Source organism: Paramormyrops kingsleyae, chromosome 14 (genome assembly GCF_048594095.1).
Source record: "Paramormyrops kingsleyae isolate MSU_618 chromosome 14, PKINGS_0.4, whole genome shotgun sequence".
In the NCBI taxonomy this organism is placed as follows: domain Eukaryota; kingdom Metazoa; phylum Chordata; class Actinopteri; order Osteoglossiformes; family Mormyridae; genus Paramormyrops; species Paramormyrops kingsleyae.
The window spans coordinates 15,248,074-15,254,073 of NC_132810.1; positions in this window are offsets into that span (position 1 = coordinate 15,248,074).

Below are 6,000 nucleotides of genomic sequence, written 5' to 3' on the forward strand. Positions count from 1 at the left end.
CTGGTTTCAAGGTGAATGAATTTGATGATCTGTCACTGTGTTTTCAAGATACCTGTTGACCATTTTGTAGGTCACTCCGTTCCTCCAAGGACCAGCAGAAGGTTTCCCACATGCTCCACCTCTTTGAGGACCCTGTCTGAAGGCCACGTCGGATGACTGGAGAGGAAGCAGGCGGCTGCAGATGCTGGTGGGATCCTTAAGCTCTGGTTTCATTATTCTTCTTTCAGCGATTGTGAAAAACCATCTCAGGAATATCAGGCACCAGGGTGTTGACAGTGAGGGCAGTGAGGCAGTACGGACAGTGAGCCAGTGAGGACAGTGAGCCAGTGAGGACAGTGAGGGCAGCACCTTTGGCATGGGTCTTAGTTTTCCTCTTAATGTCCAGGTAAGATTCAAGCTTATTAATGTGTTATGAAGAAGTTCACCATGGCTATAGATGCACAGTGAGTTTGGCAGTCTGTTGTAAATCAGCAAACTAATAGAGGCATACATTTTGACAGATCACAGATTCTCAATGTGAAGTTCCAAAGTTCTGCAACATCATTGACTGCATTTTTGCATACAGGCTGGCTTTGTTCTCTCCCAGTTTTGGAAATGTCAATGTGTAAAAAAAAAAACAACCCCTCTGTTCTTAACTGGACCTCATTTCCCACTAACAGCCTTAAACTCCTCAGGAGGGGCAAATGTTAAAAGAGGGCAACTTATATCTCTCGCAGAAAGTCATTTTCCACATTATCCCCTTTTTGTGGAGTGAAATACATATTTTTACACCATTCCCAAGTGCTCTGTTGAGACCAATTGACAGAGCAGCACCATGTTGGAGTGATTCTCGCAGCTTGTGTAATATGTCACCATCAGCTTAGCGGTTGTAAATTAGCAGCGGCATGGCGGCTCGCCGCGTCCCCGAAATGCCCGCGCTGGGGCCCAGGTGCCTCTTCGGGTTACAGCCTCATTTCTTCCCCTCTGCACCCTGGAGCACCTTTTTCCAGTCTTCCTGCTGCTCCACGCGGTCGCAGGCAGCTGTGCTACAGTGCCACATCTGTCGCGGAATCTCGGAGTCCGACGTCTTGGAATCTGAGGTCTGACATCCCGAAATCTGTGAGAAAGCTTCTGAAATTCCGAGCTCCTGGCTCCGTCATCAGATTACTGGCATGAGGAGGGAGCATGCAACCGGATCGAGCCCCAGCCCGCACGCACACACCTAATAACAGTCACACACATGCATACAGCGAGACGGACACACAAATACACATACATACATAATTACACACACACACACACATACATGCAGAGTGACAGACAGACAGACACGCACACACACATAGTATGTGTACCCACAAACTCTGCAGCAGAGACACACACATTCACAATGGGCCCAGTGTCTCGCAGAACAAAGCGTAAAACCTGCCTTTTCTATGTCATTTCATTGCGAAACCATTAAAAGTGAAGTGTGGCCTTTGAGTTCGGCAGGGACACCATGATATATGGCGCACGGCAGGCCGGTCGGGGCCAACACCAACAGATTTCTGTTTGAAAGCAGATATGGAAGAAGCAAAGAGGGTTAACGTGAGAGCGGCCGAGCTTCCCAGGGGTGGACCAGCACCGCTACGCCGCCATGCCGCTCTAGGCCTTGGCTTGTCCGAAAAACACAACTCAGAGTGAAACTAATTTAAAGCCACTTGCCGACTGGCACATGTTTGAAGTGAAAGAATCCCAGCTGAGAAAGTACTAGTCCTGTAACAAAATGCGGTACCGTTAAAGTGAGAGAGAGGGAAATACCTCACTGCCAGGGGCCTGACGATGCAAACTCACATTTTACAGTAACTGACAGTGTTTTTTTCTGAACTTAAATGCTCACCCCAGTGTTTCAAACATAGCAATAGAGATAGAAAGTCTGTTCAAAACTGGAAGTAATTGACAAACTTCAGAATAACCCTTTCAACTCAGCTGTGGCTGGGTGACTGATTAACAAGCAAAGTGAATTCAGTTAAATAGGGATGTTTTCATTGGTGCGGCTGTCCATCGCTTACAAACCTATTGGCTAAAATGACTGACATTATGATCTGAGATTGCTGGATCTCCATGGTAGATGGTATTAGCTGATTTCCAGTTTGAACATCTCTCACCAGCTAAGATTTGTTTTCCGTTTTACTGGATTAGCGGGTATCACTATAAGGTGCCATCTAATAAAGGCATCTCAGTGAGCTTTTCTCTTTAAGAAAATCAACTCATCCTTGCTGTCACAGAAATTCTGCCCCTTTCATTAGTGTACTTCGAAAAACATTTATAACTTTACTTATTTTAAGCTCTTGTCTTTCTTGTTCCACATGAAACATTGTAGAAATCATTCACCAGGAATCCTTTCTGTGTCGATTCTTAAACAGCGTCACTAGGAGCAAACCAAATGTTTTCCTCTTTTTCTTGCTGAATGTTTTTCTTGCTGTTGCCCCCCCAGTATGACCCCTCGCTTACCTTTCTGGGTCGATCCTCGCGTTACTCGGAAACAATAGTGTGATTCAGGTTTTGTTTTGGTTTTAAAGTCATTTGAGGGCATTCTCGTGATAAAAGGGGAACTTGGTATGGTGGTTACCTGATACAACCACTAGGGCGGCGTCGCCTAATCTCACTCCTGCACAGCTGAGAGTCATGGCAGGAGGTCAGGAGTTGGCCTCTCTTGATCTTTACAGCTGCAGACCTGCTGGTTTCAGAATACATGTTAATTTAATTAGCACTTTATTTACACCTAAGGTTTCAGGGAAGGTGTATTTGTAGTGTCACCCTATATTTCCTGCCTTCTAGAAGGGTCACACCCGGTACTGTGCTCTCTTGTCGTAAGATTGGTACGCAGGCCATAAAATCATGGCTGAATTATTATTAATGTAAAGTTTCTAAGAGATTCATTTCCATTTCAGAAATCTCTGTGAGGGAAAGTACAGGAAAAATGCAATGGCATGTCAATATGAACATAGGAGAGAAAACATGCAAAAACACCAATGGAATATCTTTATGTAGCACCTTCAAAGATTAAATTCCTAAAGTCAGTAGCTGTGTCTGAATTCAGGGGCTGCATCCTTCAAACGACGGGGTCTATGATGGTGTAGCTATTATAAGCTGCGTACTTTGAAGGTTGAACACAACGCATTGTCGAATGGGACAGTTTGGCCTACAGATAGGTTCCTATTTGCATCACCAGCTGTTCCTCCCGTTACCATTGAGTATAGCGGGACACACCCACTGAGGGGCCTCACCCTGACTCTGAGCTGCCTCATCCTGACTAAGGGTCCTTGTCTTGACTCTGTGGTGCCTCTCCCTGACTTTTAGGTGCCTGGCCCTGACCCTGAGGTGCCTCTCCCTGACTCTGAGGTACCTGGCCCTGACCCTGAGGGCCCTCATCCTGACTCTGAGGTGCCTCTCCCTGACTCTGAGGTGCCTGGCCCTGACCCTGAGGGGCCTCTCCCTGACTCTGAGGTGCCTCTCCCTGAGTCTGAGGGGCCTGGCCCTGACCGTGAGGTGCCTCTCCCTGACCCTGAGGTGCCTCTCCCTGACCCTGAGGTGCCTCTCCCTGACTCTGAGGTGCCTGGCCCTGACTCTGAGGTGCCTGGCCCTGACTCTGAGGTACCTGGCCCTGACTCAGAGGAACGTTGCTGCTGTGGCTTTTGTTTGTTCATTGTTGCCATTGCCCAGCGCAGATGAGGGTACCTGACTGCCCAAAAAAAACTACAGCGAGGATCTTTATTGGTTTCCTGCCCACACTGTCATTTCTTCTTACGTGCTGCAAGACCCGTTTGTTTTTCACTCCGCCATGATGCCCACTACCTCATCAAAGGCCACAGACAGAGTCCCTTTTGTCTGTGCCGTTGGGGTGGGAGGCAGCAGAGAGAGCACATTGTTCCCCAGGTGGTAAAGCCATTGCTGAGGTTGGCTCTGGGACTTTCGGCTGAAGCTGACACTTCCAGTGCTCCTCGCTCTGCCTGAGTACGGCCTGGTGGCAGTATCAGGTGACTTGCTTCATTACCAGTTGAAGGGTTTTGGTGTTTTTGTTTTGTCGGGTGATTCCAGGCCTCGACCCCTGCCTCACGTCTAGGCAACCTCCGTTTCCCCTGATTTAAAAGCATCCCCTCTGGTGAGCTGCGTACGTGGTCAGATGTGCCGGGGAAGGGCTTAGAGTCCCCTGGGTGGTCGTCTTTGAGTTATGTGCCTTTTATTTCGTTCAGGCTATAATGCTAACACGCTCGCGGGATTGATGTCTCGCTGCCGCCTCTCTGTTATCTACTGTTGCCGTGGTGACCTGCTTGCGGATGCCGAGGTGCAGGTGTGGAACCCAGACTTAAGAAGGTCTCCTGTGATGGCCCACTAGACATGGCGGTGATGGAGGCTTCCGGAGGGACCAGGGAGCTCGGGTCAGGTTCGTGTCATTCTGAAGGACGCACTCAGCCAAACTCCCACAAATCATATTCTTCTGGGAAAGTCCCATGTGACGCCCCCTGCAGGCCGAGAGGAAATGCTGGCAATGTTCCTGACCTCCTACAGTGGTCTACTTCATTACTCCTGAAGTGTAATGATAGTCATTCTGGTTTCACAGTGCTGGTGTTTACCGGCATTCAAACCACGCATTAGTATAGGGCTCCTGAGGATTAGGCCCCCCTGTTGGCTGTGGTCATTACACTAAATAGTAAATAATCACATTCCTTTTTCCTCGTTTAAACTGCATGTTACTTTCCAACTATAAATATATATGGGCAATTAGCTGGGGTCATTTTCTTGGCCACCCCATCGCAGGGTGTGTTTCGGCTGGGGGGGGGCGGGGGGTGATCAGGATACACCCATCCACCTCAATGACGATTGGCCCTTAAAAGTACTGTTGCACAACCTTGCATTGGCAGCATAACATGCATTTATTTTGCACCCGTTTGCTCTGCCGGTGTCGTCACCCAGAATCCAGCGTATGGCAGCATAGAGAGGCAACTATATGGACTTTGAATGAGTCTGAGTGTTGATCATTGCTATGAGCAGCTCTTCAAGTCTCTGCTAGTTCTTCTGGTTCTTCAGAGTGTGTCAAACTTACTCTGCGGAATATTCCAATGTGTCCTAATGGGGGGTTTTGGATGTGTTGGTAACTGTAAACAGCCATCCAGTTATGCAGTTCGGCCACTCCCAGCGCCACCACCTCCGTGATCTCCTCGCCGGACACCCCAGGCCGCTGTGACGGAACAGGGGATGTTTCCCTCCAGCCTACCAACCCCGTACTCGTGTTTCATTGTAGCCCTTACCGCCGAGCCACCTGCATTACTGCAGAAACGTGCACAGCCAGGGGGCGCTCCAGCACGCCAGGAAATCAGGTGTTCTGGGACCCAGCCAGCGAAAGACGGTTCTTCAACGCACGTCAGAAGCAATTCCTTTCTCGCCAGCACCGTGGAGTTCAAACTCTCTCCAGGATTGCTGTACCCAATTCGCCGTCCTGGCCGGCAGCCATTACATAATATCTGACACGAAAGGAAGGGGGGGCACAGTGCCGAGGGCCAAAACCGGCAGGGGCCGGTACGGCACAGAGGCATGCAACAGATGTGCGAGCCAAGAGCAGAGCGCTAACAACTGGTCCCCACAGCTGCTGGGTCCCGTGAGCTGCCCCCTTCTCCCCCGCACCCCTTCCCGCGCGCGTTATCGGATGTTTACATTACGGTACCATGCTGCTTTGGAGCGCTGTGCACCGGGAAGGTGAGCCAGCCTTCAGCCACACATATTTTCCTTTGGAGCGCTTAGTAATCCTGGCCCAAGCAGAGCCAGATGTGTTCCCGGCTGGGCGGTCGTCGCCATTAATCGTGTCCAGCAGTCAGGCCGCCGGGAATGTGCAGGACGGCCGGATCATTATCGGCGGAACGTGCCGGGAGCGCCGATCACTGGGTCCTCCCTGGCTGTTTTGGTCTTTTGGGTTACTTTAATTGTTTTTGTTGCTGTAATGCATCGAAATGTATGTGACCTTTACTGCAAGAAGAATGGCAA